Genomic DNA, 25,495 nt, shown 5'->3' with positions numbered 1-25,495 from the left:
CACACACACACACACACACACACACACACACACACACACACACACACTCCATATTAATTATGAAATTTTAGGTCAAGTAAAAACAACAACAAAAAAACCCCAAACAAAATAAAAACAAACCCATTTGTTGGGAAGGTTCTATATTTCCAGTCTTATGCCAGTTTCTTAGGTAAATAGGATTGAAACAGAAAACACCATTTCTGACCCAAAGTAGTTTAAGTCTAGTTTAGGAAATAAGAGTTTCATAAAACAGTATAGAAAAAAAGAAAATCATTAAATGCAAGGATGACTTGGGAGAAACCATAAATGATACAGGGATTTAGATTAAGGGAAATTTAGATTATCTACCTCTAGAACAAGGCATCTATAGAGGAATTTCCACTAGTGACTTTACTGTTCCCTTACTGACCCAACAAATTTTTATTGAGTTCCTGCTACAGGCAAGGCCCTGTGCTAGGTACCATGGATAACAGAAGAAATAACACTGTCCCTGACCTCAGGAAGTTTACAGTCTTGTAGAGGCAGGGCTAAGGCACACATATAGCATACAAGAGTACACAGTCAAGTCAGGGCAAGAAGCATTTATGAAACACCTACTACATGTCACTACAACAATTACTATCCTCAAGGAGCTCACGTTCTACTAAGAGAGACAACACAAAAACAATCTATTAACACAACACATACAGAATAAACTGGAGATCATCTCAGAGGGAAACTCTGCCATTTAAGGGGGAACAGCAAAGGCTTCTGGAAGAAGGTGGGATTTGGGCTGAGATCTGAAGGATTCGAGCATAAGCTCCTTGAAGCTGGGGACCATGGCCTACCACTTTCTGTATCTCCAGTGCTCAGCACACAGTTATTGTTGTTGTTTAGTTGTTTTCAGTCGTGTTCAGTTTTTTATGACTCCATTTTGGGGTTTTCTTGGCAAAGATACTGAAGCGGTTTTCCAGCTCATTTTACAGATGAGGAAACTGAGGCAAAGAGAGTGAAGTGACCTGGGATTTATCACTGCCTCCTGGCTATCTGGTATTTGCCTGGCACTTGATAAATGTTTACTGACTGAATGACTGAAGGAAGCCAGGAGGTAGTGATGAGGAAGGAGAGAGTCCCAGAATGCCAGGTATGAAGGACAGTCATTGACAATGTGTGGAGGTAAGAGAAGGAGTATCTTGTGCAAGAAACAGCCAGGAGGCCGATGTCACTGGGTCATAGAGTAAAGGAAAGGGAGGAAGGTATAGGGAGACTGGAAAGGTCAGACAGAGTCAAATTTTGAAGAGCTTTGAATGCCAAACAGAGGATTTTATGTTGTCCCATAGGTATCAGGGAACCTTTGGAGCTGGTTGACTGAGGGGGGGTGACATAGCTGGACGTATCCCTTAGGAAGCTCATTTTGGTGCCTGAGCAGAGGATGGAACTGGAGTGGGGAGAGAGGTGAGGGAGGGAGCCTCACCAGCAGACTCTTGCAAGAATCCAGAGGTAAGGAGCTGAGGGCCTGCACTGGGCTGGAGAGAAGGGAGCATACTTGAGAGATCTCATTAAGGTAAAATCAACAAGATTTGAGAACTGATTAGACAGGAAGGGTGAGAGAGTCAAGGATGATAGTTTGTTTATGAACCTGGATGCCTGAGAATGTAGTGGTTCACTCAGTCCATATCAACCTCTCACTAGGCTCACGATGGGAAGACAATGAAGATTTTGGAGCAAGGGTATGTCAAGAGGAAATGTATGTTTTTGGAAGACTGAATCTGACAGCGGGCTGTGGGATGGATTGGGGGGATGGGGAGTGATGGGAAAGACCAGATTGTGCCTTTACTGCACATCTGTCCAAAAGAGAGTTTATTGCAGATGGGTTTTTTTTTTTTGCTACATCATTCTTTTCCTTTCTTGTTCACTTGAAACTATCCATTTGGGGTGAGCGTAGGGGTGGGATTTGGGTAGGGAATCTTTTTGGGGAATGCTAGTATCAGTTTTGGAAATGCTAGGGACTTTGCCTGCAAAATGAAAAGTTTGAACTAAGCTCTAATGTCCCATTTAGGTCTGTGTTCTATGTCCTAAGGTTTTTTCCAGCTCTGACGTTCTATGTTCTAAGATCCCTTCCAGTTCTGACCTAATACGATGACTTGACTCTAAGACCACCACACCCCTAGATATTGTAAGCATTAAGGAGTCGGATGATTGTCATGATCACTGTTAAGGCCATTTGGAGACCTATAAGCCATTCCCAGAACAGCCTGGCTTCTTTCCTGTCCCTCATGCCACCTTCCCAAATAGTTTTTGGCCGTTCATCTGAGCCCACTGTCATCTGAGCCTCTTTCCCCATGAGAACAGAACTGGAGGGGTCCTGATCTTTGCAGCCACTGCCTGACTCTCTGTACAGCTTGGAAGGAGAGAGCAACCTGGTGGTGTGATCCCCCGGGAACTTTGTCCAGCACTCTGTACTTGGCCCATAGAAAACTCCCAGCCCAACCCCAACGGCTGTCAGCAGCTATCTCCATGACACCTGTACTTGTGCCAGCTGGAGAACACTGTTGGGGGATCTGATCCCAGGCTTTATAGATATGCTGAGGAACAGAAATGCTTCAGATGAATGCCAGGGCCAGGGAGGCCAAGTCCCCAGTCCATACACACACAATGACAGCTCAGCCCCCTGGCGGGAGGCCAGCTTCACTGTTAACTGTGACCAGTCTCCAGTGCCCTGGGCTCCCTCCTTCCTCTTTCCATGCTTTTGCTCATTCTCTTCTCCAAGGCTGAATCAACTTTTATAACCCGACTTAAGTTCTACGTCTTTGGGGAGACCTTCCCTGACTCCTCCAGCCTTATCTCTCCTTTCTTTCATCTCCTAGAGCACTTACAGTCAGAACGGTGCCACTCAAACACTGTTTATAAAGGGGATATAACAATTCACAAATCTAGTTTTTAATGAGGTCAGACTGTTTGAGGAGGGTTTTGGAGAAGCTCTAGTCTCCTTAGTTGGGAAAGCAGAATAGGTGGAACTATTCTTAAGTATTAGCCTCTTGTAGGCAAGAAAGAGACCAAAATCCTTGAGCCTGTATTGTTCAGGGGAGTGGGGGAGGTTGTCATCATCATCATCATCATTATTATCATCATTGTTGGTCCTTTGTTTTCAAAGAGGATCAGTGATGTCTTGACTTGGATTTAAGTGAGGCAGAGTTGTGCAAAGTTGTCAGAAGGCAAGGGACCCCTATTCACCCTTGCTGCATGGTAGGGAAGGGATCAAGTATTTATTAAACATCTTCTATGTGCCGAGAGCTATGCTAAGTGCTTTACAAATATTATCTCCTTTGATCCTCACAACAATCTTGGGAGGGAGGTGCTATTAATTACCCCCATTTTATAGTTGAGGAAACTGAGGCAGATAGAGATTGAGTGAGTTACCCAGGGTCATGGTATCTATTAAGTGTGAGGCTGAATCTGAACTCAGGCTTCCTGACTCCTTAGAGCACTATCTACTGCTCTGTGGTGCCTCTAGCTGGTGGGGCATGGAGATCCTTCAGTCTGTGGTGGAGAAAGCTTTACTGCTCTTCTTCGGTCAGGAGACAGGGTTGTAGGCTCTAGCACTGTTGACTTTAGAGTTAAAAGGGCTGAGATGGGGATCACCAAGTCTAACTCTCAGTTTACACATGAAGAAACCGAAGCCCAGCTTAGATGAGTGGCTAGCTCAAAGTTCCATGGGTAGTAAACACCAGTGATGAGATTCAAACCCAGATCCTGATTCCAGATTCAGCGCTCACTCTGTTCTATCATGCTCCCTCTCCCTCTAGAAATGGGTTCTAGATCTGCCTCTTTCACTAAAGTCACTTCTCTTTGAGTGACTAAAGTCACTTTCTCTTAATTCTTCATCTAAATGAAAAATTTGGCATAGACCATCTCCATCGTTTCCTCTATCGAAGGATGTCTCGGAGCCAGCTTTGACCAGTTCTCACTGGTTACATTTTCAATCTGAGCATTTATATCTCTTAATTCCCACTACAAATCAGGGCTCAATTTATTGTTCTGTTGATTGTCTACTCTAGACTCGTTGAAGTGAGAGAGAAAACATTAATAATGTTGATTAAATTTATAAGTATATTGTGTGTACATTTCCCCCCCCAGACAGCCAATTGTTAAACGTTTATCAGCACATACCTTCCTCTAACTCTAATAAAACACATTTACTGAGTGCTTTAAGGTTTGCAAAACACTTTCCTCATGGCAATCCTGTAAGACAGGTAGTTCAAGTGCTATTATCTCTAATTTTCTAGAAAAGTAAACAGAGGCATGAGAGGTTAAGTAACCTGCCACTGACAGTGGGTGTCCAAAGCAGGATCTGAACCACCCCCAGGTCTCCAGCCTGCAAGTCCAATGCTTTCTTCATCACACCATTGTCTGTGGTCTAAATTGCTACTATTTAAGTGAAACCATTTTTACTTGCTCCAATAAGCAATGCTTTATCCCTGGGGAGAAATGAAGACCTTTCACTTTAACTGCAAAGACTAACTACAACAACAATAATTAGTATGAAGCATGATAATGAGAACAACAATAATAATGCTTGCCATTTTAAGCACTTTAAGGTTTACAAAATTATTTACAGGCATGCATCTGCTCATCTGATCCCTACAATAAGTCGGTGAGGTAGTGCAAATATTGTTGGGATCCTTCAGGGTACTCTACTGTCTCCCAGGTAGAACTTGAACCTCTCTGTCCTCAGAATATGATACCATCCTACCTTTCAAGCTTTTTTTCATGTGGCTCCCCTCTATATTAACTGCCCTCCAAACACCTCATGTGTGCCCTTTAATTTTCTTCCTCCCTGTCCCTGAAATGTCCTCGTTTCTATTCACTTGCTGAATTCCTACCATTACTTTGAAGCCCATGTCAAATATCACCTTTTCAATGAAGCTTTCCCTGATTCCCCCAGAGATTTCACATTATTATTTTGTTTTGTACCTTTCTGAGGTACTTATCATGTGAAACTGTGTATTACAGTTATCTGTGTTTGTATCTTATCTGCTTTAAAACTTTGTAAGTTTCGTGAGAGGATGCACTTGTGTCTTTTTTTTTTTTGCTTAACTTTTTAATTGATGTATTTTGCTTTCTTAAAAAATGAACTTACTTTTAGCTTTCAACATTCACTTCCACAAGATTCTGAGTTCCAAATTTTGTCCCCATCTCTCCCTTCCCTTACCCCCAAGACACCATGCTTTTTTTTTTTTTTTTTTTTTTGCCTTTCTGGAGGGCAATTGGGGATAAGTGATTTGCCCAAAATCACACGGCTAGTGTTAAATATCTGAGGCTAGATTTGAACTCAGATCCTCCTGACTCCAGGGCTGGTACTCTATTCACTGTGCCACCTAGCCACCCTTGATGACAGTGTGCATTCTGATTACTCCTCTCAATCTGCTCTCCTTTCTATACGCCCCCCCCCCCCCATTCCCTTCCCTTCTATTTTCCTATAGGGAAAGATAGATTTCTATTTCCCAGTTGCATGTAAAAACAATTTTTAACATTCATTTTTAAAACTTTGAGTTCCACATTCTCTCCCTTCCTCCCTCCCCAACCACCCTCATTGAGAAGGCAAGCAATTCGATACAGGTTATACATGTGTAGTGATGCAAAACCCATCTATAATAGTCATGTTGAGAAAGACTAACTATATTTCCCTCTATCCTATCTCACCCCCATTTATTCTATTCTCTCCTTTCACCATGACCCTTCTCAAAAGTGTTTGCTTATTATTACCCCTTCTTCCCATTTGCCCTTCCTTCTATCATCCCCCCTCTCTTATCCCCTTCCCCCCTATTTTCCTGTAGGGTAAAATAGATTTCCATACTCAACTGAGTGTGAATGTTATTCCCTCCTTAAGTCAAATTTGATGGGAATAATAGTCACTCATTCCCTCTCACCTTCCTGCTCTTCCCCTCACTGTAAAAGCTTTTTCCTTGTCTCTTTTATGTGAGATAATCTACCCCATTCTACCTCTCCCTTTCTCCTTCTTACAGTACATTTCTCTCTCACCCCTTAATTTTATTTTGTAGATACTGTCCTTTCATATTCAACTCACTCTGTGCCCTCCAACTACCCTAATACTGAGAAAGGTCTCATGATTTACAAATATCATTTTTCCATGTAGGATTATAAACAGTTCAACTTTAATAAGTTGCTTTTGATTTCTCCTTCCTGTTTATCTTTTCACGCTTCTCTAGATTCTTGTATTTGAAAGTCAGATTTTCTATTCAGCTCTGGTCTTTTTATCAAGAATGCTTGAAAGCCCTCTATTTCAGCGAATATCCATTTCCCTCCCTAAAGGATTATACTTAGATTTTTGGTTTTAATTCTAGCTCTTTTGACCTCCAGACTATCATATTCCAAGCCCTCTGATCCCTGAATGTAGAAGCTGCTAAATCTTGTGTTAAATCTTGTGTCCTGATTGTATTTCCACAGTACTTGAATTGTTTCTTGTTGGCTGCTTGAAATATTTCCTCCTTTAACTGGGAACTCTGGAATTTGGCTACAATATTCCTAGGATTTTTCCTTTTGGGATCTCTTTCAAAAGGTGATCAGTGGATTCTTTCAATATCTATTTTCCCCTCTGGTTCTAGAATATCAGGGCAGTTTTCCTTTTGATAATTTCTTGAGAAATGATATCTAAGTTCCTTTTTTCATCATGACTTTCAGGTAGTCAAGTAATTTTTAAATTATCTCTCCTGTATCTGTTTTCCAGGTCAGTTGTTTTTTCAATGAGATATTTCATACTGTGTTCTATTTTTTCATTCTTTTGGTTTTGCTTTATAATTTCTTGATTTCTCATTAAGTCATTAGCTTCCATTTGCTCCCTTCTAATTTTTAAGGAATTATTTTCTTCCATGAGCTTTTGGACCTCCTTTTCCATTTGGCCATTTCTTTTTCTTTTTTTTTTTTTTTAAGCAATTAGGGTTAAGTAACTTGCTCAAGGTTACACAGTCAGATATTTCTGGGGGTGGTGCTAAGTATCAGAGCTCGGATTTGATCCCAGGTCATCCCAACTCTGGGGCTTGTGCTCTTACTCACTGTGCCACCTGGCCACCCCTAAGCAATTGGGGTTGAGTAATTTGCTCAAGGTTATACGGCCAGGTGTTTCTGGGTGGGTGCTAAGTGTCTGAGCCTGGATTTGATCCCAGGTCATCCCAACTCTGGGGCCGGTGCTCTTACTCGCTGTGCTACCTGGCTGCCCCCCCCCCCCAATTCTACTTTTTAAGGCATTCTCTTCATTGACTTTTTGGACCTCTTGCCATTTGCATTAGTCTATTTTTTAAGGTGTAATTTTCTTCAGTATTTTTGAGTATCCTTTAGCAAGCTGTTGACTTGTTTTTCATGATTTTCTTACATCACTCTCATTTCTCTTCCCAAATTTTCCTCTACTTCTCTTTTTTGATTTTTAAAATCCTTTTTGAGCTCTTCCACAGTCTGCAACCCATTCACATTTTTCTTGGAGGCTTTGGATGTAGGTGGGAGCTTTGACTTTGTTTTTTTTATTCTGGTTGTATATTTTGATCACCAAAGTAGTCTGATTTTCCCCGCTCTGTTTTCTCATTTCCCTATCCAGTTACTTGATTATTTGGCTCTTTGTTAAGTTAGGTCTTTGGTTCAAGTGTGGAGGGTATACTGTCCCAAGCTTCAGGAGTTTTGTGCAGCTGTTTTCAGAGATATTTCTAGGGAATCTGTAAATTTTCAGTTCTTCCAAGGTTGTATGATCAAAGGAGAGGTGTTTACTCTTCTCCTGATCTGTGCTCTGCTCTGTGAGTGACCACAAGCACTGTTTTTGTGCCATGGAACTGTGAGGAGGATTCTCTCTCTATCGCCACCACAAACTCCATCAGGCCAGTACTTCTCCTCACCCCACGACCACCACCCAGGACTGCAATCCAGATCCAGGTATGGGCAAAGCAAGAGAGTCATGCTTTAGTGCCACCAAAGAGATCCCTGTAATCCCCCTCTGATCACTTGCTAGATCCCCCACTGTCCACGGGCTGAGAGCTCCAGAAGCAGGTGCTGCCACTGCTGGCACTGCCACCACCCTGGAGCTAGGACTGGGACAGGACTTTGCTCCTCTCTCACCCAGGTCCAACAGACCTTCCTACTGACCTTCTAAGTTGTCTTTGGTGTTTGTGGGTTGAGAAGTCTGGAAACTGCCACAGCTTCCAGTGATTCAGTGCCCTAAGACCTGCTCCATATTTGTTGGGGCCTTGTCTGTGCTGGTGTGGTCCACGCTGGGCTGAGCTCTTCTCTCAGACTGGTCTGACAGGTTGATCTTCCAGGTCATCTCAGGCTGGAAATTTGTTTTACTCTGTCACTTTATGGGTTCTACTGCTCTGGAATTTGTTCAGAGTCATTTTTTACAGGTAGTTGGAGGGGTTTGGGAGAGAGCTCAAGCAAGGCCCTGCTTTAACTCCACCATCTTCGCTCCCAATGTCTTTTGCTTTTTATATCACTAAAATTTCCCCCATATCCCTACTTCCCTCTTTCCCTGAGAGCCAGCCTATATAAAAATAATATTTTTTAAGAACAAAAAAGAAAAAGAGAAAAAAAATCATTGAAAACATCTGAAAATATTGGCAATGTATCACACACTTGTGAGCCTCCCATCTTTTTAAAGAGGTGGGGTAGGTTTATTTTTTAATTTAATTATTAGCCTCTTTTGGTATTTAGCACAGTGCTGCACACAGCAGATGCCTGATAAATGTTTGTCGAATGGATGAATGAATGAATATGGTGACAAAGTTCAGCGTTCCTGCAGTGAACTAGATGGAGTCAGGAGACTTGGTAGAAAATGCTAGGCCAGTTTGGAGGAACAAAGATAGTCTTAACTCTTATAGAAAGGCCACCCCAGTTCCTATTTGGAGTAAAGGAGCAATCTGTCAGTTTTAAAAATTCTCTTTTCTCTGATGGTTTACTGAAATATCAGAACCACTAGCCAAGACAATTTGGCAAGCATTTCACTGAGCTGTTAATCTGTCCCTCTGGACCATAAACTGTTTAAAAGCTTTATAAACTTCTTCTCCCCACTTTTACAGGGACAGAATGTGAGATGGAGGCTGTACCCCCTTAATTGTGACCCCAATTTCCGACCTAGTGGGTAAGACCCTTTCTTGTGTCCCTCCATGTCTGCTCTCAGAAACCAGGAGAATGAAACACTTGGATAAACTCTGGCTATGAGGCTCCTGCTTTGCTGGGAGGTCACCAGCCAGGGAGGATAATTATCCTAGAAGGGGATTTGAGTAGCCTTGTTCTCCACACGAGTAGCTGTGTTTTCCATGGAGCCCTTCCTGACTGACATGACCACACCTCTACAATCATCTTCCCATTCTCCCAAGCCCTAGATCTAAACAAGTCTTAAGCTATAAGAGGCTTCAGAGGCCACCTCATACCTGTCTAGAGCTGGAAAGGATCTGGTAGTTCAGTTGGTCAGTCATGTCAGACTCTTTGTGACCCCATTTAGGGTTTTCTTGGCAAAGATACTGGACTGGTTTGCCATTTCCTTCTCCAGTTCATTTTACAGATGAGGAAACTGAGGCAAACAGGGTTAAGTGACTTGCCCAGGGTCACACAGCTAGTAAGTTTCTGAGGCCAGATTTGAATTCAGAAAGATGAGTCTTCCTGACTCCAGGTCCAGCTCTCTATCTACTGTACCACCCAGTTGTCCTTGGAAGGGAAGGTAACTTAAGAGGTCATTTAGTCCAATTCCCTCATTTTATATGTGGTTAAACTGAGGCCCCAGAGAAATTAGGTGACTTACCCAAGGTCACAAAGTAAGTGACAAGATCCAGAACGGGATGCCAAATTCTGTGCTCCTTATCCCGTACCATTCTATATTTCGAATCCTATCACATCCCTGAACAAGAATCCACTCTACCATATATCTGACAAGTGACCATCCAGTCTTTGTTTGCAGACCTTCAGTGAGGAAACCATTAACTCCTATGTCAGTCCACCGCACTGAAACTCAGAAACTAGAGATACCAAGGACCTCAGAGGTTACCTAGTCTAAGCTGTACGTGAGGAGAAATCCTTAATACAATGACGCTAAATCGTGGTTATTCAGCCTCCACTTGAAGATGTCCAGTGACACAATCTCCTGAGCACCCACTCCCCTCTCTGACACTTTTTGTTGGACAATTTCCCTTGAATTGAGTTGAAATCTACTCCCCTCCCATTGCTAGGAATTGGGCAACTAGGTGGTGTAATGCCTAGAGCACTAGGCCTAGAGTCAGGAAGACTTCGGTTCAAATTTGGCCTCCCATACTTACTGTGTCACCTTAGGCAAGTCACTTAACTTCAATTTTGCTTTAGTTTTCTCAACTGTAAAATGGAAATATTAATAGCATCAACCTCACAGAATTATTGCTAGGATTCAATGAGATCATATTTAAAGGGCCTGGCACATAGTAGGTTCTTAATACTTATTTTCTTTCTTGCTTCTAGTTTTTCTCTTTGAAGCCAAGCAGGACAAGTATAATTCCTCTTCTACACGATGGTCTTTCAAGTTCTAACAACCAGCTATAATGATCTCTTAAAGATTTTTAAAAATTATTTTTTCTATAAGCAAAAATCTTGTTATTCTCTCTTCTACCTTTACTCTTTTCCCCCACTGAAAAGAAAGAAAAACAAAGCCCTTGTAACAAGTATGAAGAGTCAAACAAAAAAAATTCTCCCACTGGCCATGTCCTAATTCTGCTCCCCGAGTCCATCATGAGCTCCTCAGGATGTGGGGGACTGATTCTCTGGAATCCCATTGCTCATTGCATTGATTAGAGTTCTTATAGCTTTCAGAATTATCTTTATAATGTGGCTGATTTTGTTGTTGTTCAGTCATGTCTCTTTGTGACAAAAGTCCATGAGGTTTTCTTGGCAAAGGCACTGGAATGGTTTGTCATTTCCTTCTCCACTATGCCCCCATTTTACAGATGAGGAACTGAGGTAAATAGGGGTTCAGTGACTTGCCTTGGGCCACACAGCTATTAAGTGTCTGAGGCCGTATTTGAACTCAGATCTTCCTGATTCCACACCAGGTGCTTTATCTACTATACCACCTACCTGCCTCAGATGTGACCGGTATCACACAATTATTCTCCTGGTCCTGGTTACTTCATTCTGTATCTTACAAGTCTTCCCAAATTTGTTTTTTACCATCTCTTTTGGTATTTTTGTATTCCAAAGTCTTCTCTTTTTTGGACCAAGGAGTCTTTGTTCCTTGGCCTAATCCTTATAGAATATGGTCTCTAAGCCTCTTACCTCTCCTTTGGATCTGCCCCAGCTTATCAATATTCTTCTTAAAATGTGGAACCCAGAACTAAGTATAATATGTTAGATTGAATCTCATCAGGATAAAATACAAGCTTCAACTCAACCAGTGAATGTTTATTAAGTACCTACTACATGCAAAGCATTCGATGCCCTTCATAATCTAGCCCCCACCTACCTTTCAAGCTTTCTTACATCTTATTCTCCACTACTTACTCTTTGGTCCGGTGACATTGGCCTCCCTGCTGTTCAATGCACATTCATTTCTTGGCTCTGGGCATTTTCTCTGGCTGCTCCCTGAGTCTGGAATATCTCCCTCCTCATTTCTGCCTACTATTTTCCCTGGCTTCCTTTAAGTCCCAACTAAGATCCTATCTTCTACATAAATCCTTTCTCAACCCCTCTTAATTCTAGTGGTTTTGCTTTGTTAATTATTTCCTACTTATCATATATGTGTTGCATATACAAAGGATTTTTAATGGAAGTAGCATTGATAAAATTTGGGTTGGAGGAGGAGGGAAAGAGAAGGGAGAGTCCAGCATGATTCTAAGGTTTTTTAACCTGGGTGACTGGAAGGGTGGTGGTACCTTCAACAGAAAAAAAAAAAAAAAAAAGGTTAGATGAGGGCTTAGGATGTAGGAGGAAGTTCTGTTTTGGACATGTTGAGTATGAGATGCCTGTGAGACATCCAGGTGGAAAATTCATGCAGGCAGATGATGATCTGGGACTGGAACTCTGGATCAAGATTAGGATGGGATGTTTAATTTTGGGAACTATCTAGGTAGAAATAATTTAGTGCAGAAGAAGTGTGATGAAATCACCAAAGGAAAAGGTATACAGAGAGAAGAGGGCCTAGGGCAGAGCCTTGGGGCAAGATATGGATACATTCCTGTATATCTCTAATGAAATCTAATAGCAAGAGAGAGAAAGAGAAATCCCATTTAAAGTTACTGTAGACATTATAAAACATTTGGGCATCTACCTGCAAAGACAAACCCAGGACCTATATGAACACAATTACAAACACTTTTGTAATCGATGCAATGTAATGGAATAATACTACTATGCTATAAGAAATGAGGAGCAGATGGATGGACTTCACAATAACCTGGAGAGATTTATATCAACTGATGCTGAGCGAGAAGAGCAGAACCAGGAGAAATCTGTACACAATCACAGACACAACTTATGTGTGACGTCTAACTTCAATAGACCGGGCTCCTCTCAGCAATGTAAGGTTATAAGACAACTTCAAAAGACTCATGATCGAAAGAGATATCCACATCCAGAAAAAGAGACGCGGAGTCTGAATACAGATTGAAACAAACTACTTGCTGTGTTTCTTTTTCTTGTTTTGTTTCCTCTTTCCCACTGATCATTCCATCAGTTATAATCCTTCTTTACAGCCTGACTAATGATTAATGTGAAGATATCTGTAGATCCTATATTCGAGGGCATGCTGCCATGATGGGGATAGGGGGAGAAGAGGGGTGGGGAGAAAATTTGAAACTCAAGGGACTGTGGAACTGAATGTTGTAAACTAAAAGTAAATAAATTAATTTAAAAAAAGAGAGATGGATACTGATTTAGCAGAGGCGGCCACCTAAAAACGTGTCCATGTCTCTTCCATCTTCAAAAACCTGTCAACTGATCCAACCATCCCTGCCAGATATTTTATTATATCTCCTTTTCTTTTTCTGGCTAAAGTCCTAGAGAAAGTTTTCTCCAATCATTGCCTCCCATTCTCTCCTTTTCATTTCTTACCTCTGCAGTCTGACTTCTGACCTCATCATTCAAGCAAAACTTCCTTCTCCAAAGTTACCACGATTTCATTCATTGCCACCTCTAATGGCCTTTTCTCAATCCACATCCTTCTGGAGCTCTCTTCAGCCTTTGATACTATTTAATTATCCTCTTCTCTTTGATAATTGCTTCTTTCTAGGTTTTTTAGGACACTCCTCTCTCCTGGTTCCCTTCCTACCTGTTTGACTGTTCCTTCTTAGTCTCCTTTGCTACACCTTCATCCAGGTCATGTCTGTTAACTAAGGGTTACACTCTCATTTTACAGATGAAGAAATAAGACCAGAGAGTTTAAGTAATTTGTCTAATAGCACAAAGCTACTAAGTGGGGGTGGCTTGGTGGCGCAGTGAGTAAAGGGTCGGCCCCGGTGTCAGGAGGACCCAAGTTCGGTTCCAGCCTTAGACACCTAACATCCACACACACACAAAAAAACTAGCCATGTAACCTTGGGCAAGTTACTTAATCCCAACTGCTCTCCAAAAGGGAAAAAAAAAAAAAGCTACTAAGTGGACGAATGGAGATTTGAACTTGGGTTCTCAGACTCTAGATCCAGTACTTTCTGCTGGACTATGAACCACAGACTACTTTCTGTTATTTTCCAGTTGTGTCAGATATGCACAGAACATCATAGATCAAAAGCTGAAAGGAAACTCTTAGTTTTCTAGCTATAATACTGTACCTGAATATACTGTATATAATATACTGTATTATAATATACCTGATATAATATACCGTACCTGAAGAACAGTCAGTCTCTTCCTTTGTATCATGTGTGTCCCCGATCCCTGCCTTATGATTTGCTCTTGTATCACCATAACCCCATAAGCTAACTTTTAGACACATTTTTCATAGGATGTTAGAGCTGAAAGGAATCTTGGAGACCATTTAGACCAGAGGATCTTAACTTGGTGCTTGCCCCAAATGTCCATGGAGAGATTTCAGGGGGATTTGTGAATCTGGGAGAGAAAAAAATGACATCTTTATTTTCACCGACCTTTTGTTTCATTTGTAATCCTATGTGATTAATTTTATGTGTTTAAAAACATTATTCTGAGAAGGGGTCCATAGGCTTCACCACACTGCCAAAGGGGATCATGGCACACGAAAAAAGGTTAGAAACCCTGTCACTTTACAAATGGGGAAACTGAGCCCTGGTGAGGGGAAAGTGACCTGCCCAAGGTCACAATACTAGTAGTAAGTTGGAGAGCAGGGATTTTTCCTCTTCCCCAAGTTGCCTCACACTCAGAAACAACAGAGACTTCAGCCTTTTCCTGACAAAAACATTTGTCTTGTTAAAAAGTTCTTTCTACCTGGAAGCTTTAAAGTCTCTAGTGAGTAGAAAAGTATATAGCATATGAAGGAGGCCCATAAGCCAAACAGTTCCTGTCTAGACCTCCTTTACATTTGTTCCTAATTTCATGCTCCACAGGCCCCTGGATTCTTATATTTAGTAATAAATATATGGGGAAGTGTTTTGCAGTGCTGCTGTGGTCTCAGAGAAATTATCCAGAGCCCTGGTACAGGGAGGGGAAGACCCAGATGCAGAGAGAAGATACCATTCATAATGGTGCTTTATATATCTTGATAACAATGTGTGAATCCTTGTTTTTATTCTTTTTTATTTTTTTTAAAAAGATGACCACTTTTTGGAGGAGGGGGCCAAGGGATCCTGAAACTACTCCACTGGATTGTAAGTTCCTTGCTTTCTTTGTATCCACAGCACTTAGGACAGTTGCCTAGCTCATAGTAGGTGCTTAAGGAATGCTTGGTGACTAATTGAAGCAGCCTGGCAAAGAGGAAAGAGTGCTTGGTTTGGAATCAGAGGTCCTGTGTTTGAATCCCACCTCCACCACAACTATTTATGTGATCCTGGATAAATCACTTAAACTCCATGGATCTCAGTTTTTCTTATATATAACACTGAGGGAGTATCTTCAAACTCTATGATCTATAATCCAATGAAATTGTGCTTCCTGAGATAGTAATCTAGGATTTGGGGGAATAGGTTCATTTTCTTATTTTCTCAATTCCTCTGGCTCTTATCCCTTCCCCTTCTATTTTTTCCTGATGAGTCTTCATTTTAAAGCTCTGGTCAAGCTTTTCTCCATAGCTCAGTGACCCCTCTTGTTTGAGCTACTGAGGGGCCATCAAAACAATTCCCTTCTCTCAGCTTCAGGTTCACCCCTCTTTCTATACTTGCAAACCCTTCCTTTACCCCCTTGAACCTTTACACAAGAAACCAAGGTGATAAATACCTAATCATGCAAATCAGTTCACACTAATGTGGCACTAAGTTGGTCTCTGTTGTTTGTCCTTGTTTTTGAAGAGGACATCATGGGGTGATATCTTGACTCAGTGCAAAGTTGCACTAAGCTGTCGACTTCATTCTCTCTTCTGGAGTCATCATAGTCCAGTGGCAACACAAAAGTCAAGAAGACTGGTGCTCGCCTGGGATGCAGGGGGTGATCTTGGCATCTTCAAAGCTCTAAGTACTTCACAATGCCTGTTTCAGTCACTTTCATGGTCATTGGAACATGTTCTTATCACCCCATTCTGCCAGGGGAGGTATTTGCATGCTTGGGGCAGACATCTCCCTAACTCACTGTTAGGTTTGAAGCCTGTCGGCTACCCTCAACCTGGGCTAGTCCATCTGCTGAGATGGTTTTACTGGGGTGTGGCTGTTGTGCATGCTGCAGTTTTTTGGAGCCACAGGTAAGAGTTGGGAGAATGAGCAGCTCTGAGAAGGGCTTGGCAAGCCCTCACAACACAGGTTCTAGTCCTCCCTGATCAGCCCGTACACCCACCCCGAGTTGATCTCTAAGGCCCTTTCAAACTCTGACCTTCTATATTCTAATATTCTATAGTCCAAGGTCACGTGTACCTCTCATAATCTGGGATTCTAATGAATTGAACTGGGAACAGTGACAGAAACAGAGAGCTGTATTTCCATCTGCCTCCCATCACCACAGCCTCTGTTAAGTTGGCTACAACAAGCTGTTATTCAAGGTGTAGAATTCCTTTTTATAAACTCGGGAAAATAGTTATGTTTGTCAGTTTTGGCTTGCTGAAATTCAGATGGGGAAGAGAGAATCTAGGGCTTCTAATTAGCTTTGTTGGTCTGCTCCCTGAAATGGACAACATGAGTGATCCCACTCAACTTTGAAGTTGCCATGACATCTCACACTGAAAAGTACAAAGCAGCCCAGACCAGGAAAGGAGACAGCAGCAGAAGAGAATCATAGGCTAGACTCAGTTTTAAAGTTTTAAAATCACGGCATGTCAGGTCTGAAAGGAACTTTTGGACACAAACCATCAGAGAAGAAAAGGACCTCGAAACAAAATATGAGAGTAAGAGACATAGAGGTATGGGGAAAACGACACCAGATTTGGAGACAGAAAGTGGATTGTAGTTCCAGTGCTGCTACCAACCAGATGTGTAACCTGTGGTGATCCACTTAACTTTGGGGGTCTTAGTTTCTTCATCTGTAAAACGAGGGAGTTGGATTAAATGATCTCCAAAGTCTCTTCCAGGTTGAAATCCTTAGGACAGTGGCTCTCAAAGTGTGGTCCCCAGACTGCTGGAGGCCTCCAAGATTCTTCTGGGAAGGGGGGGGGGTCTGAGAGATCAAAATAACTTTCATAATAATATGAAGATGTTATTTACCTATTAAGATACTATTACCTTTTCCAACTACCTAACTGTAAGGTCAAACTATTTTCATAACTTCAACCAAAACATCCTATCACAACATATTGCAGAAGGCAGATATGAGAATGTAGCTGTCTTCTATGAAGTCAGACATTAAAAAGATTTTCAAAAATATCTAAAACATTACAACTCTTCTCAATTTTTCAAAATTTTGCTATAGTTATTTTTCATAAAATATTTATGGTAATACATAGTATGTTTATTATTTTAAAATGAATTAGTAAACATTTAAATTTTTATTAATTTTAATTTCTAATATGGTAACTATAAACAAAAGTATTTTGGGGTTTTCATAATTTCTAAGAGCATAAGGGGACCCTGAAACTAAAAAGTTTGAGAATTGCAGTGTTAGAACATATAATGTTTGAGCGAAAGGCTTTCTTTGGTAGTCATAATGCCCAACCCCTCACTTTTTATAGAGGGGGAAAAAACCCTACTTGACTATTTTGTCCCCCTCCACCCCTGCCACACAACCTATTTTTTTTTTCAGATTGGTGCTTTTTCCACAATATTCCCCTGCACACCCTGCCATTTACCATGAATTCTTTACAGGCAATGTGCCCCCAGTGCTAGCTAGTTTCTGCAGTGGTCAGAGCTGGGCTCGTGAAGCTGAGAAGGCTCAGGGACTCCCCCTCCTGGTTGTCGCTGCCTCCCTCTAATGGTCCAGAAGGTACTATCCCATGGTGTACAGTTTATCTGATGCTTTGCTGGAGAAACAGTTGAAGGCTGATGTTTCAAGCTACTCTGTAACAGTCACCCTGAAACCACTTATCAATAAATGCCTCAAACCACTTATTAAGCAACTCCAGGGAGGCTTAGGGGCTGAGGAGGTCCCTGAATATTAATGGGTGCTAATTACAGTGACCCAGTTTTAATGCAGGAAGGGGAGGCTCTGATTTCATAATGTCAAAAAGCTAAGAATGAAAGCCAAATTGGTCAAGGATGGGGCACCACTCCTGCCTCACTCACTGAGCTAATTATATGGGACTCTTAAAATGCCTGTTTTCCTTCAAGGCTTGATGCATGCACCACCTCCTATGGGAAACCTTTTCTTGTCTCCCTAATTGCTCATTTTCTCTCTCCTTTTCTTATAGTATCTAAATGTATCATTGACACACATGTAACACACATCTATGCATACATGTATATGCATACGTATATGTGCATATAATATACATACATACACACACAAACTGTATCTTCTTGAGACAAGGGTTTGTTTGTAATTCATCTTTATCTATTTGTCACGATGCTTAACATAATGCCTTATCTCTGACTCCACAGGACTTTCTCTATCATGTCTAAGCCCTCTTAATTTTATTGCCTTCTCTCTCAATTATTTCCTACTTATTACTTATATAGCTTGTTTGCATATATTTGCTTGCTTTTTGTCTCTCCCTTCTTGAGGGCAGGGATTGTCTTTTGCCACTTTTTGTATCCATAGCGCTTAACACAGTGCCAGCACACAGTAGATGCTTAATAAATGTTTACTGAATTGAACAGATTTCAGGTGGACAAAGTATACAGTGAGAGGAAGCATTAGTTAGGCTTGGGGTTCAAAACCTGTCTCCAACACATGTGAATCCGTGGATAAGTAACTTAATCCCTCAGTGTCTTGGACAATTTTCTAAGACCATAAATTGCAAAGGAGTGGCTAATCTGCATTGGCAGAGGGAGTGCCTTACACTAGTGAAATCCGACATCTGGAAAATGACCCAAAAGTACACCCTTTATAGACCTGTCCCCTTTGCTTTCTCATTCTCCCTGGCTGGATGTCTGCTCCCCCCTCCTTGGACATCCAGCTGAAGTCCCACTTTCTCTCTTATGTCTTTCCCCACCAATTACGCCAGCGCACCATGATCTCTGTCCTCTGACTCCCTGGTGGATGGAGGGGTTAGAAGAGAATGGAGATGGGGAAATTGACGAAACTGAGCTGACTAAGGCAGCTAGCATGGAAATGGAGAAGGGGCAAAAAAAAAACCAAAAAAAAAAAAACCAAAAAGAAGGCAGTGTAACTTAGTGGCTAGAGTACTGCGCTTGAAGTCAGGAAAAAACCTGCATTCAAATTCCATGTTAGACAAATATAAGCTGTGTGACCCATGAAAAGTCACTTAACATTTCTTTGTGTCAGTTTCCTTATTTGTAAAATGAAAAAATTGGATGTCAAAAATCTCTTTCTGCTTTACATGTATGACTAGGATAATATGGCTAATTGAATTTTGTGAATCAGTATCTCCTCTAAAGTATGTGAGATAAAATACCTCTGTGCATAATTTATATTTGTCTGCATGTGCAGAAAGCACTCAAAAGATAATTCTAAAGTTTGGAGAAGGGGTAAATGGAGGGGTATCTCTCTATCTCTCTTCTTTTTTTTTTTTGCTTTTTTGGAGGGCAATTGGGGTTAAGTGACTTGGCCAAGGTCACATGGCTAGTATTTGTGTTAAGTGTCTGAGGCTGGATTTGAACTCAGGTCCTCTTGACTGCAGGGCTGTTGCTCTATTCACTGTACCACCTAGCCGCCTGTGGGGTATCTCTTAAAGATACATATGTGTATGTGTGTGTATACACACCCACCTACATATATATACATATATATACAAAATATATATTTTGATTTGTTGAGTCATGTCTGACTCTTTGTGACCCCATTTTGGGGTTTTCTTGGTAAAGATACTGGAGTGGTTTGCCATTTCCTTTCCCAGCTCATTTTTTACAGATGAGGAACTGAGTCAAATAGGATTAAGTGACTTGCCCAGGGTCATGCAATAGTTAAGTGTCTGAGGCCAGATCCTAACTCATGAAGATAAGTCTTCCTGATTCCAAGTTCAGTCTTCCATTCACTGGACCACCTTGCTGCCCAAGATATGTATAGAGGGGGACAGAATTTTCTTTTAGATTCTGGGTGTATACATGCTCTCAACCTAAGGTCTTTTGGGGAATAAGGCACTTATACTGGTGTTGGCTTTGCTCTTTTCTGCAAGGGTCACCAGAATATCTAGGCACTCCAACTTTAGGCAGAAGGTCCATTATAGTGTGGCCATGAGTCATGGAAAGGCCTCCAGTAGATTCCACAAACAGCCACCCTGTCATAAGCCAGCAACTGCCCTTTGTGCTGGTGTGAAACAAGACAAACAATCATATACCTTTCCACCACAAGCCCACCTTATGGTCTGCAAAGACCTCCATATCCTATAAAGTCCCTACAAAATTCTGGGGTCAAACCCAGCAGAGCAGAGAGTTATAATATTGCCAGAGCTGAAAAATGCCGTTGTAACCCCCTCAGTCTGATAATCTTACTCATTTTCTTGTACCTTAAGAAAAATCCCTCTCCTCCTCCACCCTTGACTCTCTCAGCCAGGGGTATAGGTAAATGCTGACTAGGAAGAGTGAGAACTTCCTATCATCTTGCATCAAGGCAACTTGTTTAACAAGAGACGACAGAACGGTTCTATAGAGTTTTCACTTGCTAAATGTTTGCTGTTCCTGCCTAAGTTGATCCTCTGGGAGTCATCTGGGTCTCAGTTGGGCAATGTCAGGAAGTGGTTCCCCAGTGTCCTGATTTTTTTTAAATAATTAAAGCCTTTCCCCAGGGCTATATGAATCTGCCATTCTGTTTATATTTTAATCACAGCATTTTCCCTGAAGGCTTCTTCTGGGTTAGGTTTTTTTGTTGTTCATTATTGTGAGGCCTGGTCTTTCTTGTGAAAGTGTGGGGGCGGGACTGAGGAGGTGCTCAGCAGAGAGAGGGAAGCTACAGCAACCCTGGTTTGGGCAGCGACCAGTGCAAAGAAGCTTTGCTTGGAAAAGGAGGAAAAGGGATAGAATGGGGGGTGGGGGGGGTGGGTAAGAGAAAACAGGAATGGAAAGAGGGAGAAAAGGGAACTCAACCAGATGCATCCAAAAGATTTTCTCGTTGTTGCTATTCACAAAGATAATAGATTCAGCTCACTATGGGGGTGGGACTGTGATTCACAGACTGGTTATTTTGGTTTGAATTCCTTATTCAAGGGAGATTCTGAGTTTAATGCTTCCACTAGTTATCTGGAATGGTGCTCACCACCCAATTTTTGAGATCTGTTCAAATCCTTAGCCCTGAATTAGCTGACCCTTATCTCAAACTAGGGCAATCACAAGGACTTGAAGACATTCTCTTGAAGCCTCTACCATAGCAGAAAGACAAAGAAAGAGAAGAGGGAAAGGGAGGGATAGAAGAGAAAGAAGGAAGATCAGAAGAGGAAAGGGAGTGAGAGAGAAATAAGAAGAGAGTGCAGGAAGGGGGAAAGAGAATATGTAAAAGGGGAGAATAGAAGAAAAAAGGTCATAAATAAGAGGAGGAGAAAGAAGAGGAGAAAAGAAATAGAGATATCTGAGGCTAAAGGGAAAATGAAAGAGAGAAGAAAAGCAAGAAAAAAGGGTCAATGAGAGTGAGAATCAGCGGAAGCTAATTTGGTTTAATTTAATAAAGTATTTATTAATTAAACTACATCACATTTCCCAAGGGGATAGACTGGTTATGTGTAGGCATAGTGAGGCCTCAGAACCCCTTATTCGTGGTCTAAATCCGAAGTTCCAAGACCAAATGCCTAGTCCTGCAGGGTGGAAAGAAAGAGAATAAGCAATTATATAGCACCTATTATGTGCTGAGTGCTTTTTACAAGTATTATCTCATTTGAGGTAGTTGCTATTATTATCTCCTGTTGCAGTGGAAGAAACTGAGGTTAAATGGCCATTTAATTAGTAAGTATGTAAGGCTGGATTTGAATTCAGGTCTTCCTGTGCCTTATCCACTGTGCCATCAGTTAGTATGATAGACTCAGATTTAGAAAGATCTGGGTTCAAATTTTGCTTCTGATATTTAATATCTGTATGACCACCGGCAGATCAGGACCCATTCTTCCTGGTGAGACTGGAAGGCAGGGTTCATTTTACTTTTTTAAATACCTTTAATAAAAATAGCTAGCATTTATATAGTGCTCTAAGGCATGCAAAGAGTTTTACAAATATTATCTCATTGGATACTCATAACAAGCCAGGGAAGTAGTGGATATTATTATCTCCATTTTATAGATGAGCAAAGTGCAGATTAAGTGACTTGACCAGGACTATAGGTACAGCGCCTTAGCCACTGCAGGATGTAGCTGCCTTTTCAGACCATGGAAACTGGACAGGTCCAGAGACCTTTCAGATTCATGATATCTTTGGTACCTGAAGGAATGAATGTACTTCATAGGAGCTCATATGAATTCTTGCTACGTTTTTCCTCTGGTCAGATTAGGCCCAACATTAAAAAAAAAAAAAGTAATATATGTATGTATTTATGTGTATATATGTTTATATATATTTATAGCTATAGACAGATTTACATATATTAAAAATATATATATATATATAAATTTGTTGCCAAGTCATGTCCAATTCTTCATAATCCTATGGACCACACTGTTCATGGAATTTTCTTGGTAAAAATATTGGAGTGCTTTGTCATCTTTTTTTTTCAGTGGATTAAGGTAACCAGAGATTAGTAACTTGCCCAGTCTCACACAGCTAGTAAGTATCTGAGGCTGGATTTGAATTCAGGTCTTCCTCATTCCAGACCCAGTACTCAATCCACTGTGCCATCTTGATGCCTCATTTCTTCTCCTCCTCCTTCTCCTCTTCCTTCTTCTTCTCCTCCTCCTCCTCTTCCTCCTCCTCCTTTCTCTCTCTCTTTGCCTCTCTCCCCGCCCCCAGTGATCTATACACACAATAAGCTGATTAATTTTTCAGTAATCTAACCTTATACAAAAAAAGGGCACTGGGCTACATTAAGAAGAAAACCCCCACTGAGGCATGTGATTCTCTTTGCAAATCAAAACAAATGAGTCATATCAGAGTACAATGGAAATGATGGTGTCTTTCACCCTTTCACATCCTTCTTGCTGCAGTAAACTTATGGCTCTGTACCAAGATAAGTAACCAGTGATCAAGAGAGAATTAAATTAGTCAACCAGACTAGGGCATCACAGACTTTGCAATGTCAGAGCTGGAAGGGTCATCAAAGGTGGTTTAGTCCAAAGTGCTCAATTCTCAGATGGGGAAACAAACTCAGAGAAGCAAAGATAAAACTTGTCTTAAACTTATCTAAAAAAAAACAAACCAAAAACAATTCCTGCTCCAATATAACCTAGCTCCAGGTTACATTTCAGTGCATAGAAGACAACTGATATTTGAATAAAGGTACAGATTTTTTTGGGGGGGGAGGAGGATATAGGCACAAGGGGTTAGCAGAAGACAGGGACCAGTTCATAGCTCTCATAGCCCTTCAGTTCTTTCTCTGCAAGCCAAGTTTATAAGGTGATGATTCTCCTCCTTAATCTTTGTGGCTGTCCTGCCATGGAGCTGGTCATTTGAAAGGAAAGAGAAACTACAGAACAATCACTGGCTTGCTGCCTGTGCTTGTCACCTTATTGTGATTTCTGGGATCTGTGTTAGAGCTTTGGAGATGATGTAAGTGATCTGATGTCCAGTTTCAGAGATGAGAGAGAAGTATTAGATTATGTTACAGTGTTTAGGAAAAAAGTTCCCATGCTTTCCCCAGGAACTTAGGTTAACGAGTGACAATATGGTCTATCTGCCAAAACATGAAGGAATGGGAGGAGGAGAAGAAGAGGAGTTGATTGATACAGTGGAAAAAACACTCAATCTGGACTCAGAGACTTCTGATTCGAATCTTGTCTCTGATGCTTTTTACTTGTGTAACCATGGGCAAGTCACAATCTCTCTGTTCCATCATCTGTAAAGGGAGAGGGGTGATTAGATGCTTATTTCTGGAGTTATGATCTTATCATCATAGTTCTGAAGAGATCCAGAACCTAACAGGTCTAGACATCCTATTCATATATTAATCCTTCTTTAAGCTCCAGGGCAAGGCCCTTCTCTTCCAAGACTATTCTAAGCCATACTGAACTTTCCTTTCTGAATGCATACAGCACTTATTGTCTGTATTGGCTGCTCTGGCACTGTCCTCTTTTATTGTTTTGAGGCATTGTATTTTGGCCAAAAGGATTAAAGTTGAATTGTGTTGCATAATCATCTTGTCTGCCCCAAATGAGTATAAACTCCACGTGGGAAGGGGCCATATTCTATGCTGGTTTTGGATCCACTATGGTAATAGACATCGTGTTCAAAGTTGCAGATACTAAAATAAAATAGACCAAAATAAAACAATCCTTGCCCTCAAGAAGTGTCAGCACATAATGGGCATCAGTAAATACTCAGTGATTGACTGGTTAGGTTGGTCTTCCTGGAGGAAGAAACAGAATTTTCCCTGAAAGGCCTTGGGTGCCTTTTACCAATGATGCAGATCCCAGGCTTTCTGGCAGTTCTCTGAGGTAATTGAAAAGTTAATGAAATTTATAAATTCAAGGGGAGAATAATATTCCGCCTCTGTCAGACTGATAGCGTTTCTCCTCCCCTCTTTTTCTTTTTAATCTGGGATCTCACTCTGACTGAGCTACTGAATTTCCAGCATGATTCCCTAGGCTGTCTTCAAAGGGGGACACTACACTATGGGGAGTTTGGACAGGCATATCTTAGGAGGGAACATGCATTTCCTGACATTGAGGAACCTATGACATGTAAGAGGACTTAGTGGTTTTTAGTGCAGAATCGCCTTCCCCTTGAACAAAACACATATACATATATGCACACATACACCTCCACACATTATATGTACACATAATACACATATGTGTATGCATGCATGTCTACATATACATACATGCACACATATACAGATAGATAGATAACATAGTTCCTAAAGACCACAAGGTTGTTTAATGATGCCAGCTCCAGAAGGGAGGGTTTAATGACCTAGTGTTTCCATACTAAGTAGATGAGGGTTTCTGGTAGGAGAAATATAGGAAAAAAAGATGGGTTAGGTTAAGGCCCTTAGGCTCTTCCCAAAACAGATGGGATTAACTTGCCCCATTTGGCGACCAATGGTTTAAACTTGTTGTTGTGTCTGTCCTTCATTTTCGAAGAGGACCATGACATCAGGGAGAGGATGACGTGACTTGCAGTTGACTTTGATTTGAGGGAGGGAGGGCTGTGCAAGGTCACCAGCCTCACTTTCTCCACCAGAGTCATCTGGGTCCAGTGGCCAGATATTCATCAGGACGTCTGAAGATGGCCCAGGATGCAATGAGGAGACCCTGGCCCTTTTATGCTAAGGCCTGTTCAGGTTCTCACGTTGAGTGAAGTAAAGCCCATTCAGTGAACAGGCCTCTTTAAGAAGTGAGTCAAGGGATAGTCCCTTTAATTAAAAAAAAAAATCAAACTGGGAGGGGAAAAGAAAGTTACTATTGACATTCACTCTGAGCCAGGAGGGCCCAAAATAAAGCCATTAAGTACAGCTTAGGCAGGGACCTATTACAATCCAGTCTGTGAGCTTCAGAGTGAAATGGGTTTAAGGTTTGGGTTTGGGGCAGCTAGGTGGCACAGTGAATAGAGCACCAGCACTGGAGTCAGGCAGAACTGAGTTCAAATCCAGCTTCAGACACTTAACACTTACTAGCTGTGTGACCTTGGGCAAGTCACTTAACCCCAATTGCCCTGCCTTCCCCCCCTCCAAAAAGACAAAAATTAAAAAAAAAATTAAGGTTTGGTCTTTGAGAGGAGAGAGAGAGAGAGAGAGAGAGAGAGAGAGAGAGAGAGAGAGAGAG

At 41.4% G+C, this 25,495-nt stretch overlaps 1 protein-coding gene across 2 annotated transcripts in view; it reads right to left on the bottom strand.

Moving 5' to 3' along the window:
• Positions 1-25,495, bottom strand: part of FAM163B (family with sequence similarity 163 member B) — a 66,975-nt gene that overhangs the window by 9,836 nt on the left and 31,644 nt on the right. Inside the window, exon 2 of one of the 2 annotated variants that reach the window (XM_069069243.1) lies at positions 13,822-14,040. The exons of the other annotated variant lie outside the window; for it this stretch is intronic. The gene's annotated coding sequence lies outside the window, so the exon portion shown is untranslated. The remainder of the gene's footprint in view (positions 1-13,821; positions 14,041-25,495) is intronic. 2 annotated transcript variants of the gene reach the window in all.

This window comes from Petaurus breviceps, unplaced genomic scaffold (assembly GCF_028583685.1).
Source record: "Petaurus breviceps papuanus isolate PSGF00001 unplaced genomic scaffold, PetGlider_PUasm1.0 90779, whole genome shotgun sequence".
NCBI lineage: Eukaryota > Metazoa > Chordata > Mammalia > Diprotodontia > Petauridae > Petaurus > Petaurus breviceps.
The sequence above is the reverse complement of the archived record's forward strand: the minus strand, read 5'-3'. Positions and strand labels throughout refer to the sequence as shown.